Here is a 12,872-nt window from a genome sequence, read left to right as displayed (position 1 = left end):
TTAAATGCTGAAGACTGAGAATGAACAAGGATGAGAGAAGGGCATTGCAAATGACCATAAAAGTGTTCGCAATTAAGAATTGCTGGACCTTGGAGTGTAAGTTGAGAAGTAATTAAAGACTGTTTACATGCATCACGCTGTTGTTGTGGGGATTGGTGTGAAAGCATTTTATTATTTGGCTTTGGCATGTATATAAACCTGACCACTTGTCTTATGTGAGAGTTAGGTGCCAACCACATACCAGTGCAATTTCTAGATCTAGAGACCTGGTAATGTCAATAATTACCTGGTAAGGACAAAATAGAAATCTCCCTGACAAAAGTGGAAGATTCATGTGTGCCATTTGATAGAGCTCTGAAATAGCTTGGGTTAAAGTGGAAGTTGTGTTTCCTTATACAATATAATACAAATGTATGGGAGAAGTTGTTATGGTGAAGAGCAGAGTAAGGAGTGAGCTTGTGATAGAGTGAGAATAATACTTCCATAATGGAAATTTGACTGGATTGGGGATTAGGAGCAGAGGGGTAAGAAGGAGCAGAATAGTTTAATTGAAATTTAGATAGATAAAAATATAATTTTAATTATAAGCTAATAAACACTTCTAGTAAGAATAGCAGCACAGAAAGGGACAATGATGTGCTGCACTTGCCGGATATGGGAGTTTCAAGAAGCAGAAGTCAACTTGGACAAACACTTCTGCAAGAAGCGACTCTAACTGTGGCTACTTGAGCTCAAGGTAGTGGAGACAATCCAGCACAGTAATGTGGAGCAATTAAGGCTTTTGGAGCAAGGGTTTCATTGACTAGTCTGAGAGATAAGCTATCAGTCCTAAAGGAAGGAGTGGTGACTGTTCACAAGTAGAGAAAGCAAGAAGGGAGAGATTAGATCAGAAGCAGCCTGACAACAGTTTTCAATAACTAGCACATGCTTCACTCAATTTCGGATGAATTTTGGAAAGTGATCCTTCAACAGCCATTACGCCCCTCATTCATAAATAAAAGTGGTTTAATGTCTATTCAAAGTGGCTGTCAGAAAATATATCAGCAATGTCCACATATTGCCCAAACCAATATGGCATCAGTATTTCAGAGGCATTTAAGATGCAAGACCTAGCTGCATAGTTTGGCACCTGGGAAACAGGTAAAAAAAAGTCCCAATTTTATTATAAATTTGTTTAATCTGAGACTTTTTAGGTGGTGTAAATAACTAATATTTTCTAAATATATGGCTTAAAAGTATATAATTTAAAATGTTGCTGAAAACAGATTACAGCTGTGTTTCTGTAACACAAAACAATATTCTGTAAGTGACCAAGTTCAACACAGTGAAAGAATTTGATATTTAGATTTCCATCACTCTAGTTATGCCAGTATTGATTTGCCTATTTGGTTATTGACGTGGGTAGGGTGAGCCATTGGCTGCATTGCTTCTGAGGATTCACCACTATGTTTGCAGCGGAATGTTACTTTTCCAGGAAATTTTGACATAAGTTCATAACAGGAAGATCATTGTACAAAATTATATAATTAATGGCGTATGTCATTGTTTACATCATTCTAGGAAATTCAATGCCAAGATTTTAGGGGGTTATTTGAGTGGAAATGTGCAGCGGACTGAAGAGCGGTCAATGTAATGCACATTTTCACTCAGGTACTTGAGGGTCACTAGGTTAACATCTGTGGTAGGTAAGAGTTTGAAATCTTTAATTAAATATGGAATTACTAAATATCTAGGTGAAGAGAAAATAATTAGAAGCAGCCAACACATAATTCAGAAAAGAAGATTGTTGTTTGATAGACCTATTGATGTTATTCAGACCCCAAAATTATTTTTACTTCCTGCCTGGTGTTCTGCTTGGGACACAGAAAAGCTGGAAGATGTGCAAGAGCAGTATTTGGTGGTTCACATTCACAAGACATTAAAAGCAGCACTTCAAATGGATAAAGCCATTTTTAAAAAAAGCTGAAACAAAAACAGAAAATGCTGGAAAAACTCAGCAGGTCTGACAGCATCTGTGGAGAGAGAGAAAAAAACAAAGTTAATGTTTTGAGTCCTTATGACCCTTCTTCAGAGCTGAAGAGAAGTGGAAATGTGATGAAATTTATACTGTTTAAGGGGGGTGGGGCAGGTGGAGCTGGATAGAAGGCCAGCGATAGATGGGGATAAAGGAGGGATTGACAAAGATGTCATGAACAAGAGGGCAAAAATTATAAAGCATTTTTTGTTTTAAACTACATTCCAAAACTTTTCCTGATGGTGCTAATTCATGGCAGACTTTACATTCGCTGATATGAAATAAATTCAAGGGAAAAAGAAATCACTACTCAATCCTGGATCAGCAATTGCACCAAAGGCAGAATGTCTAGGCCAATAGATTTAGAACTGCGAGCAGGAGAAACTTTTTTTTTAGCACATACATATACAAGGATATGGAACACACAAGTCGAATTTAGTGATTGACACACAAAATCTGTTAGAGAAATGGTTTTAGGAAAAGGGTATAAAGGGATATGGGAACAGGATGGGCAACAGGACGTGGCAATAGGGCTACTGCTGCTGTAACTTAATGGACTGAATTTTAAGCGGAGGCAGTGGCCCCACCCACTGGCTGGAAAGTTGGGGGTCAACCCACCTCTTCTGGCTGAGAAGTCACCATGCAATTTGGAGTGGCTCAAACAATTAGTTGCCTGAGGTCATGATTTCTGCTCCCATAAGGGAGAAAGTTCCACCTCCAAGAGCTGCTGGCCAATCAGAGGGTCAGCCGCTCTCCAGGAGTGGTGGCCACTACTGGGACTGCAGTCAGTCCCAAGTGGGAGCGTCGCTGGAGGCCAGAGTTCAAGTTAAGCGGGGTGGCCTGGCCACTATCAGTAAAGCAGGCACCAGCGAGGGGTGTGGGGCAGTGGTCAGGAGGTTAGAGGGTGATGGTTGAAGAGGGGGCAGTGTTTTCTGTTAGGGGGCCCTCCTATGGTCACAGGGTGCATGAACAGGAGGGACTCACAACAAGTCCACTGGCCTCACAGCCTTACCATGTGGCGTGGGTACCCCCACTAGTAAAATACCAACAGTGGCAGAAAGAGACCATTAAGTGGCCATTAATTTGCCATTTAAGGGCCAGCTCTGGTAACATACCAGCATTCAGATAGACAATGGGCATGGAGCCCCAAGCCCACCATCCCACCCAATTTTATGCTCCCCTCACACCTGCCAGCCCACTCCAGGGGGTGGGGGCATAAAATTTTGGCCAGTGGCTTAGACTAGGGTGTACAAGGCACAATTTCAAAATTTGCAGTTGACACAAGACTTGGAAATGCAGTGAATTGTAAAACTGATAGTGATAGACTTCAAAAGGAGATAGACAGGCTGAAAGAGTTGGCAGACACATGACAGATGGAATTAAATGCAGAGAGGTGCGAAGTAATATGCTTTGGTCAGAAGGAAAAGGAGAGGCAATTTAAAATAAAGGATACAATTCTAAAGTGGGTGTAGGAATGGAGAGACCTTGGAATATGTGCTCACAACTTCTTGAAGGTGGCAAGATAGGTTGAGAAGGCAGTAAAACAAAGTATATAGGATTCTGGGCTTTATAAATAGAGACAAAGAGTGCCAAAGAAAGGAAATTACATTAAATCTGTTAAATCAGGAAACTGAGGAGTTTGCTCATTCCTGCCCCTCCCATCTCTGCACATCCAATCAGCATCAGATGGTCAATAGTGGTCATCTTGCAGGAAGGAGGCCTATTATAGGTGCAGGGAAGCTTGCCTACTGAGCAGTTATTGCCAGCGCCAGTTCCTCCTGCCAGTTTTTAGATGCCACAATATAGTCAGCTCTTGTGAATTAGGTTTGATATTAAAAATAATATTGTATTGAATTTTTGTTGCAACTATATTCATAGTGGAATATGAATCACACCTTGGTGTGAATACATAACTTGTGGGTTCTGAGAATTGCTATTGTAGGCTGGAGGTCATGTGGCACAGGGAAAAATGCCATGGTCACAGTTAGAATTGTAAAGGCAAGCTGCTGTCTGAATCAGCCTTTCTTATTCACCGAAAGTGCAAAAAAGATTTTTTTTATTGTCATTAAAAACATACAGACACTGCCCCCTTCCCCAGCAGAATCTGCTGGTATATTCAACCATGGTCCCGGAGACAGGCCTTTTCTACTGTCCTTTTGGCACTTTGTTATAGCTGATGTAAAAGACCCCCACACTTTTTTTTACCTCTGACCCACAAAAAATGCAAAATGTGCAGTGAAATGAAAAATTAAAAATGATTGGGTTGTTAACAAGTTAATTGTTAACAAACTAATCATCCGTAATTTTTCATTAATGATTTAATTAATTCACAGTTTCAATATGGCGGGCATGCTACCGATTTCATGTCTGCGCACCTTCCATAGTAGTTAAGACTGGCATGATGACATCAGGTTGATGATGCAACACCTTCACACTGAATTTTATATCAGTGAAGTGTGTGGCAGTGGGGGGAGATGGTGTTGTTTTGTTGGGGTGGGGGGTGGGGGGGGGGGGGGGGGGGTAGTCAGCACCTAATTTGAAAATGTAAATTCCAGCCCAATATCTCCCATTAGACACCATCACCCAAAGCCAAATTTGCACCCAAAGCATATGGAAAGAAGATCCTTTTAGGAATGATTGTTAAGGTCGTGTTGAAGACTGTTAATGTTTAAAATGAAATCCAAATTCCCTGTAATTAACTAACAAAAATATGTACAAGATTTCACATTTTTAAACAATAACAAATGTTATTGCATGCAAGAAGAATTTAAATTAAGCAAGCATCACTAACTTAATGCTATAGTTTATAAAGATTTATGCTGTGAACTGAGTTCTACTTGTTACTTCCTCCCAATAGTTCCCACCTTACAAAACCTTGACAGTTCATTCACTTCTTTGGAGACAAAACCAAAGGTATGCCACAGGCCTCTGGAATTCAGTTTAATTCTCCTCAGTATTCCAGCTTTCTCCAAGATACAGGATTTCTGGGGTTCCTTCCATTAGTTTTTGGCTAAGCAACTCTTCAACTTTTCCTTAAAGACCTCATGACTGTGGACTCCTCAGCTATTTGTCCTAGCTACTGACAGATACCGAACTGCCTTCCTGGAAATCACACTGCTTTCCAAACTAACTCTGCTGACTGCTTTCTGCCACAAGGATATATGAGAAAGACTGTAGATTACTTCCTCCAGCTTCAAACTTGGCATATCTTCCAGATTATTTCCCCCTCACAAATTCCAACTGAACTTGAGCCTCACCCACATTCTGCATGGTGAAAGATAAAGTTAGTATTTTCTATGCTTAAGGTGGTGGACTGACTAACATTTATCTCCCTTGGCTCTCCCAACTCACTGTGTGGCAGCCTACACCTGGACAAAAATTGCAAATTACAAAATCTCTGTGAGCAAAATCCGGGTAAATTAAACAAAGGAACCTTCTAACCCCCACAATCCATCTCCATGACAACGTGGCATACTTTGGGATGGTTCAAACAAAACTACGAATGAATTATTTTGAGCTTCAACCCAACTCTTTGATTCTATAACCCACACAAATAATTTATATCTCCAATAGAGTTTTACAATGCCCAGAATTGCTGGCCTTGTTAAGGAACTCTCTTGCTTACAACTGGCTTTCAACTTCTTTTCATCTGGAAACTACATAAACAATTTAAATCTTTTATTGAAGTAAGGGTAGATCTTCTGGTTCCATTGCAAGCTTAAAGATGGGTCATTCATTGTTCAATACCTTCACACTTTTACCTGTAAGATAAATATAAGTTACCTTTTATCTGTAATTAGCTCCAAGCATGTTTGATTTGCATTCACAATAGGGTTGTTTATCAGTTTCTCAGTCAGATGCTTCTATTTATCTTACTTTTATTTTTAGGAATTAAAGTGTTAAATGTAATATTCTGAAACATAAGAATTATGAAATTAGATTTTACAACATGATAGGAAAGGACATGTTCTAACTTTTGATTGGTTATCAAAGAAAGGATATTGGGAAGATAAAGCTCTGAAGAAGAGTCATACAGACTCAAAACGTTGACTCCGTTTTTCTCTCTCCACAGGTGCTGCCAGACCTGCTGAGTTTTTCCAGCATTTTCTGCTTTTATTTCAGATTCCCAGTTTCCACAGTATTTGCTTTTATCTATGCATTTTTAACAATTCATTTGTAAGTTGACTCAGTTCACAAAAGACATTCTCAAAGTATTCACAACCATTTAATTGTTGATAACTAAAACATTTAAAAATGTGAAAGCACATCGACATATCATATGAATTCTGTAATGACCTACAATTTAATGGATAGCACTACCACAAATTCTATTCTTCAGTGGATTCAAGATTGAGGATTGCACAAAGCTTTTAGCATTCACAAAAATATTTTCAAAATCTAAAGAAAGAAAATTCTCTTTAAATTAATTTCTTCCCAGAGTTTCAATATTATTTTGTGCAATGTACATGGGCAATTAGAAGGAACAGCATTCAGGAGCATGGCACAAAATAAAGTTCCAACAAACTGGAAATGGATGTGAACGTCATTGTCAGTACTTCCATTTTCAGACTGTTTCCAGTGAGCTGATCTTTTAGCATCTATGGAAGTGCTATTTTGCAACCTACTCGAATAGTTCAAAGGATAAGTACCCCATGGAGTGCAATACTGCATCTGAAGAGCAGGACACCCTGTTTGATCTCTGATCTGTGTTGACTTGGATAACCTCAGCCAAGCTATGAATAGATGTCAGGTGTAGAAAGAGATCAGGTTTGGCTGTGATGTCCCGATAATTGATTGTGCTGCTGGCATTTGAGCCTAGGTTTGCCACTGCGTTTGGTCTGACACTGAGATGGTAATTGAGCAGCCTGGATTGAGAGTCAGTTACACTGGGTCACCACTCACTTTCCAACTGCCTAATTTTCTAACCTAAATACATCCCATTTTCCACTCTTTCCTTTGTGGTAGGTTGAATATTAAAATTATGTCAGGGTTTTTAGGCACTATCTTGAAAGCAGAAATAAGTTTGATGTAATATACTTGTTTAGTTACTGTTATTAACACCTTTTTATTCTGTTATTTTAAGGATATTTTTCTTAGTTTATTTCCCCTTTGCCACCTGTTTTGCTATTCGCCTTTATGCCTTTTGCTGAATGGGTTACCTTTTATCTCTCAGTGACAAAGGCACAGTTGATTTCCTGTTGGGAACACCTTACTATCTAGGTACCATGTAGACAAAGTGCCCAATAGTAGCAAAGCATGGATGGACATACAAGATGCTGCTCTCTCTCTCTTTCATTTAGGATGGCAGCACCTGCAGATCTTCTTGTCAGTCCCTTCACATATCTATACATATGGCTGCAAGAATGCAAGGCCCAATTGCCCATATGGTCTTACAATGGGTGCAGCCTGCAGCAGATTCTTCTCAGATTTAGCTGCGATAGGGCAAGGCTGTCTTGGTCATAAGCGGCTCCTGCACTGACGCAATGACATTCCTATCCCTGAGGTAGAACATAGGAGAAGCACTGAATTAGGTTTAAGAGTCTATACAGTAGACACAGGCATCAAGGGGAAGCACAGTGGTAGGAAGAAATAGGCATGCAAATGTATGCACACATTATAGGCTGTGAATAAAATGATGGTGACATTAAAATTGGTGGAAGTGATTTCGATAAGATGGCATGATTGAAAAATGTGTAACCTACTACACACAGAAGGCTTCATAGATGATGACACATTTGTAGTGGGAAGAGGGAAGTTCAGTTATGGCATAGTTATTTCAGGTTTGCTGGAATGCCTTTTGTAACCAAGAATAGGTTGTCCTCTGCATTTTAGTCAGGTTGCTGTTCCTCTTGCAATGCCCATACTTCTCATGGAATCCTTAGCCTCTGCAGCTTCCATATAAATCTTGTTTTGTAAGATAAATCTCTGCACATGTTGCAAACGAATAGATTGTTCAGCCTCTCTTTGAACTATACTTTAGGATGTGCACAGAAGACTGCTGACATCTGTGGAAGTGCTTCCCAGTATGAGGTGGCACATTTAGTAAAGAGAGAGAGGAAACGAAAAGCAAAGAACAAAAGTTGAAGTTAACGGGTAATTTTAACTTGAAACATTAGGTTAAAAAAAAAGGATTACGGTGAATCACTTGCCTGGTTTACCTCGCTCAATTTTGTTTTCCAATGAAAAGAAAATCAGGCAAGATGTAAGGAGGACGGGATGTAAAGTGGCTACTCTGCTTACTATCACCATTTTCTTTCAGTTAGAATCATGGGCCAGGATTTAACAGGGTGATGGTGGCCCTGTCTGCCAGCTGGAAAGTTGGGGGCAACCCACCTCAGTCGGTGATGGAAACCCTGACTGTACTTTATGTTTCTCAGGCCGTTAACTGCACGCAACCAGAGCTTCCATTCTTTTAAGATAAGAGGTCCCATCACCAAGAGCTGCTGGCTGGCAGCTCTTCAGCCCCAGGAGTGGTGGCCATTGCTGACACTGCCTCCAGTCCCCAACATGGAGCAGCCAAGATGGAGGAGGCCAGAGTCTGCCCTGGAATTGGAGGTAATTTGGGTCAGGCAGGCCCTGTCAAGACAGGATTGGGTTTGTTCGTGAGAGTGGGAGCATGTCTTTCAGTGGGGATGGTCCTCGCCACTGAGGCAGGGTCCTCTGTAGGCCACAGAATGCTCCCAACTCTTCCCACTCTCGCCCTCCCCCTCAGCTGGAGCCTGCAGGGAGGCCACTAGGGCATACCTGGCGGTCTCCCCACGTGAAGTTCCCACCCCTAGCTGATAAGCTGGCAGCAGTAGTGGAAAGAGGCCCTTAAGGACTTCAGTTGGCTTAAGGGCAAAAGGTCCTTTGACCACCTTCGTTACCACTGGTAAAATGCTAGCCAATGGCAGGAAAACGACAGCCATGCCACCCTCTGCCATCCTATCCTATTTTACGTCACCACCCTCATCAACACCATACACCCCTCCGCTCCCCACCTCCCAGCAGCTTCCCTAGGCCCCATACAATCTTGGCCAAGAGGCACTTCAGTCACGACAGTAACAGTTTGCAACACCACCTGAATCACCCACCAGTTTAGAAGATGTATCAACCCAACATGTTCTAACCACAGCAGAGGCACAGTTAGGTATAAAGAATTGTGAGGGGGCACTGGAGAATTCTGAAATTTGTAGCAGGAAAAGCAGAAGGCACAATCCATATATTTTTAAAAATGGGGAGTAAGTTCCCATCATCATCTTGTTTACCTTATGCCATCTGCTGTTGTTGTACTGGAAATCCTTAGTTGTATTCAGCATTGAGATGCTTGGAATAATTGAAAATATATGGCAGAGGCATTGTTACATGTAGCCCAGGCTGATCAGTTGCAGTGCTTATTGGTGCTTTGACAGACTTCCTGTGGTAATAGAAGTGTTCTAGCAACAAGATGAAGAAGAATGTGTATTTGTGTGTGTGTATAGATCCATATCATTACTGTACATTGAATAAAGAAACTCTCAACATCGCACTGCAGTAGTGTGTTGAATTTCTTTTTCGCAATTCCATTTGGAAGAGTAACTTTTTTTTCAGTTGTCAGTAGCTATCATTCATCATGATTGGGTGTATTCACAGGACACAAATAGTAAAAAATGCATCCAGCTGAAACACTGGTTATCTAATAAAAAGAGTTGCTGTTGGGGCTTGTTAATAAGGACAAGAAAGAATTTTTTTCTAGGAGAACTATTTCAAGATAAATCATGAATGTAGAACAAGGGGATTCGTACAACTAGTGAGAGGTAAATCCAGCACTTATGTCAAACAGCTCATCTTCATGCTGCGAGTGATTGAAACCTGGAAAGTTCTTTCAGGTAAGATATGTTTTTGCATAACAAAAACAGAATTACCTGGAAAAACTCAGCAGGTCTGGCAGCATCGGTGGAGAAGAAAAGAGTTGACGTTTCGAGTCCACATGACCCTTCAACAGTTCTGTTGAAGGGTCATGTGGACTCGAAACGTCAACTCTTCTCCACCGATGCTGCCAGACCTGCTGAGTTTTTCCAGGTAATTCTGTTTTTGTTTTGGATTTCCAGCATCCGCAGTAGTTTTTTGTTTTTATCTCTATGTTTTTGCATAGTTGTCTTTTTCGCCCATATTCGGTGCATCACCCTATAGATTCAGGGGTGTATTCCTCTGTGCTAATGCTTGCAAGATGTAGTGCCATGCTGCCTCTTCATTGATAGGTCTCATCACAACATCCATGTACAAAGAAAGTGAAGCACAGAATGAACCCGTAGGCATGAATTAGGTGACAGTTGGCTCAGTAGTAACACACTCTCTCCTGAGTCAGAAGTGTCTAAGTCCGAACCCCGTTGCAAGCATTCAGTGATTAAATACTTCAGTGCAGCACTGAGTGAGTATTGCATTGTCAGCGATGCCATCTCTTGGATGAGATGTCAAATTAAGGTCCAGTTTTCAAAGTTAGGTAGACACAAAACTTAAAAACTTTGAAGCTTGAACAGCAAAGAGGATAGCGTTAGACAGGCTGGCGGAATGGCAGACAAGTGGCTGATGAAACTCAACGCAGAGAAGTGCAACGCACTCATTTTAATAGGAATAACGAGAAGCAATGTAAAATAAAGGGTCCAATTCTAAAAAGGGTGCAGGAGCAGAAATATCAGGGGGTATATATGCACAAATCATTGAAGGTGGCAGAGCAGGTTGAGAAAGCAATCAATAAAGCCTACGAGATCCTGGGCTTTATACATTGGGGCATAGAGTACGAAACCAAAGCCATGATAAATCTGCATAAAACACTGGTTCGGCCTCAACTGGAGTATTTTGTCCATTTTTGGGCACCACACTTTAGGAAAGATGTGAAGGCATTAGAGAGGATACAGAAAAGATTTTCAAGAATGGTTCCAGATTTGAGGAACATCAGTTACATGGATAGATTGGAGAATCTGGGGCTGTTCTGCTTGCAGAAGAGAAGATTGAGGTGATTTGAGAGAGGTGTTCAAATTCATGAGGGATTGAGGCAGATAGGGAGAAACTGTTCCCATTACTGGAAGGTTAAGAACCGGAGGGCACTGATTTAAGGTGATTGGCAATAGAAGCAATGTTAACATGAGGAAAATTGTTTCCATGCAACAAGTGGTTAGGATCTGGAATGCACTGTCTGGCAGTGTGATGGGGACAGATTCAATCAAGGCCTTCAAAAGAAATTTAGATAGTTAACTGAAGAATAAAAATTGCAGAACTACGGGGAAAGGCAGGGAAATGAAGCTACCACTCCCCCTCCAACTTCTCTCCCCCCCCACCTCCGACCTTAAACCAGCTTATATTTCATCCCTCTCCTAACTTCACTCAGTTCTGCTGAAGGGTCATGAGGACTCAAAACGTCAACTCTTTTCTTCTCCGCCGATGCTGCCAGACCTGCTGAGTTTTTCCAGGTAATTCTGTTTTTGTTAGGGAAATGGAGCTTGGTGATTTGCTCTTGCTGAGAGCCGGCACAGACACGACAGACCGAATGGTCTCCTCCTGGAGTACATCCATTCTATGATTCTATAGGAGATCCCATGACACTATTTGAAGAAGAACAGGGAGTTCTTCTGGTGTCCATCCAACAGCACCAAAAATTAATAAGCTTGTCATTTAGTTTAATGCTGTTTGTGGAACCTTCCTTTCTGCCAAATTGGTTGTTGCGTATATCTCCAAAACAAGATGACCACACTTCAAAAAAAAAAGAAGCAATTAATTGACTGTAAAGTCTTTTAGGATATACTATGGATATGAAAGGCACCATGAAATATAAATTAGTTTCCTTCTTATCTAAACAGTTGCAGCTTAATCAGTGCTGGAATCATGACCACTCTTATTGAGCTTTTGTGCCTGCCAGTTGTGAATTCCCAATGGGCAGAATTTTTCGCTTGTTGGGCGTCCTGAACTTGTGTAAATGTGCGCGATGATGTCGGGTGAGCGTCCCAATGGCATTGCGCACTCACGCAATATTTTGATCGGCGGATGTGTGCGAGAGTCGGCAGCGCGCCCGTCGACAATTAAGTGGCCTATTAAGGCCCTAAATCAATTCACTGACTCAAACTTTTCGCTTTCAGTCGGTTGGCGGGCGGGCGAAAAGGCCAAGAGGCCTTTGCACTTTTGACGAAAGCTCATCCACGGATGAGGTTTTGACCAGTGATTTAAAAAAAATTAAAACTTTTAACACTCATATTTAACATATCCCTGCTCATGAAGGAACATGTTTTCATTATTTTTAATATCTTTATTGATACTGTTAAAAATCTTCAGCTCCCTGAGGCAGCTCTGTGCTCCTTGTGCTCCTTTCACCCCCACACAGGCAGCGCTAAGCGCTGCGTTGGGGACCGATCGCGGGCGGCGGTCAGCTTCAAGACCGCTCCCGGGCCTGCCCACCCGACAAGGGCAAAATTCTGCCCAATATGTGCAAAATAGCCTAAGCCAAACCCTCAATGCTGGCTGCAAATTTCTGCTTTTCTCAGTTCATTCACAGCCTCAGAATCTGAAATGTATGCTACAGCTTCATCACGTAAGGTTACCAAATCTGATTCAATTTATTGATAGAGGCTTCATTATATAACCTCCCCTCCCATCTTCAACTGCCCTGAATGTTCAAACTGCCTTCATGTTCCATTTCCAATATGTTGATGACTAATAAATGTTCCTATGTTCAAATTGTTCAAGACAAATGAGAAAAGTGTGTCATGTTTTTCAACACTCCTCATGTTTTTCAACACTCCTCATGTTTTTCAACACATAGTGAAAGATAGTTTCTTGCAAAGAGAAAGAGCAAATGATTGTTTTGTACACAGATGCTTGCATAAGCATGCATACCATGGATATGGAT

General features: G+C 41.2%; 1 protein-coding gene across 6 annotated transcripts in view; it reads left to right on the top strand.

The window, feature by feature from the left end:
- dmd (dystrophin) overlaps positions 1-12,872 on the top strand; it is a 1,945,510-nt gene that overhangs the window by 1,424,399 nt on the left and 508,239 nt on the right. The window lies entirely within an intron of this gene.

Source organism: Cetorhinus maximus, chromosome 16 (genome assembly GCF_964194155.1).
Source record: "Cetorhinus maximus chromosome 16, sCetMax3.hap1.1, whole genome shotgun sequence".
NCBI classification, from domain to species: domain Eukaryota; kingdom Metazoa; phylum Chordata; class Chondrichthyes; order Lamniformes; family Cetorhinidae; genus Cetorhinus; species Cetorhinus maximus.
This window is presented reverse-complemented; position numbering and strand designations above follow the sequence as displayed.